Genomic DNA, 2,385 nt, shown 5'->3' with positions numbered 1-2,385 from the left:
ATTAACTATTTTACTTTTATTTTATTTTAATTATTAATTCTATTTTTTATTTAATTTAATTTTTTTTATTATTTTTTTTGACATAGTCAAAATGTTTAGACAAGATAGGACATTACAACATCTCTACAAAACATTTATAAAATATTTTCGTTTTGAAATGAGTTATGCTTTTTTGGCATCTGGTATTGATGATAAGCCATGGTATTTACCAATGGTGTCATAACAATGCCTATTTATAAGTTAATAATATGCATGGAAAAAAAGAGCTGAATATCCATGGTAAAGAATCTTGTTATATTGTAAGTTTATTATAAGTATTAAGTTTTTATGGCTTATTAAATAAATCTATAAAAATATTTAGACAAGACAGGACATTACAACATCTCTACCATAGAGTGCATGTGAGTGCAAAAAACTAAAATAAAATATTTGATTTTGAAATGACTTATGGTAAGCCATCGCATTGACCCATGTTATTGTAACAAATCCTATTTAAAATACTTATTTATAAGTTAATAATATCCATGGTAAAATGGGATGAATGTCCATGGTTGTGAATCTTATTATATTAAGTTTTTATGTGCTTATTAATTAAATTTAAATATGGGTACTTCATTATTTTACACCAATACATACGCCCCATACCATTTTTCTTTTAGATTAAATTTTTGAAATGTTATAAAATACAATATTTCTTACATTACATCTAATACTTACACATCTCCCCTATCTTGAGTTGTCCTATCGATTAACTTTTCTTTGTATAGAATGTGAATCATAAATAAAATATTCCAATGTCAACAATGTATATTCTATGTAAAACAAAAGGAATATATGTGTTGTGTTCAAAATCAACATAGATTCATCTCAACTTGGAAACTACCAAAAACCATACGAATTAAATTAATCTTTCTAGATGCTAGGTAGATTTGGAGAACCATGTAAATTTAGAGAGATTTTCAGAATTTTCTGTTTTGTCATGCTTTGTAAAAAAATTAATATCTCCCTACCATAACATGATTTGAGGAATTTCCATAAAATGGAGTAATGGGAATTGAAATATAATATCTAGAGACTCCACTTCACCCTATGATTTGAGGCTACTAAACAACGTTTGTTCCAACGGCCCTTAGTTTTTTCTAACCGTCTTCAATTTTGAAGATGAAATATATATATCAGGCAAATATCATGCCTTCTCTATTGTTATATCATGTTCTTTTGGCCTGTGTTTGAGAAAGGAGTTGGTTGTTGTTAAATATTTTTTTCCATGCAGTGAGATCTACGGCCTAGAGGTTTGATGTTTTACATTTTCTTTTCTTTTTTTAATAGGATAGCTTCTCAGTTACTTTTAGTTTTATAATGTCAATTGGTAATTTTAATCAGCAATAAATTAATAATTTTATTAGGTTACTAAATCATTTTCTTCTTAGTGAGATCTATGTTCTAGAGGTTTTCTTTTTTAAATTTTCTTTGTTTTCAATATTCAATGGGATAGCTTTTCAGTTAGTTTTAGTTTTACAATGTCAAATAGTCATTTTAGTTAGCAATTTACACTAATTTTCTAAATAATTTTGTTATGTTAAATCCAAAGTTGGCTTTAATATAAGTTTTTAGGTTAAAGCTTTAGATTAAAGCTATAGCATGCTCTGTAATTCCAAAATTAACATTTTAACCTGCTTCTCAGTTAGTTTTACAATGTCAAATGGTCATTCTAGTTATCAATTTACACTAATTTTTTTAATAATTTTGTTCCATTAAATGTGGAAGTTAGCTTTAAAATAAGTTTTTAGGTTAAAGTTATAGCTCCTCTTTTATTCCAAAATTAACATCCCAAACCATTTAGATGCTATACATTGTGGTCAGTTTTGCTTTGTGATTGTTCTCTATATGATATTACAAGGTATTTTTATATTAAGATTTTATTCCATATTAATATTCATCTTCTCCTTCGGCTTTAAAGTCTAAAGAAGCTTATTAAATAATCACTGTGTGATAAAGTTTATTGTTCAAAATCTGCACACACTAGTGCTTCATTGAGGTCCAATGTCTATGGAAAGCTCTAAAAACTATTCAATATTGTATCAAAGGACTCTCTTTATAGGGTGGAAAGTAGAGTTTCAAAAATGGGAAAAAATATATTGTCTTACTTGGATTGAAAGACATGATAAATTTAAAAAATTGGTGATGTAGCTACATCAACCAAAAATATTTATGAAGTGATTCTCAAGGAGTGAGACCTCCATGGGGAGGATAATAATGACTCCTCCTTACCACCTGAAGTACATCCACTTGAAAACGTATTAATATTACTTAATCTTATATATTGAAATATTTTGTTTATAACCCACATTCAAATTTTTTATACTATTAATATTTTCTAAATGT

Source organism: Pinus tabuliformis, chromosome 1_2, assembly GCF_031772625.1.
Source record: "Pinus tabuliformis cultivar Carrire ecotype Pingquan chromosome 1_2, CPIR1, whole genome shotgun sequence".
NCBI classification, from domain to species: Eukaryota; Viridiplantae; Streptophyta; class Pinopsida; order Pinales; family Pinaceae; genus Pinus; species Pinus tabuliformis.
This window is presented reverse-complemented; position numbering follows the sequence as displayed.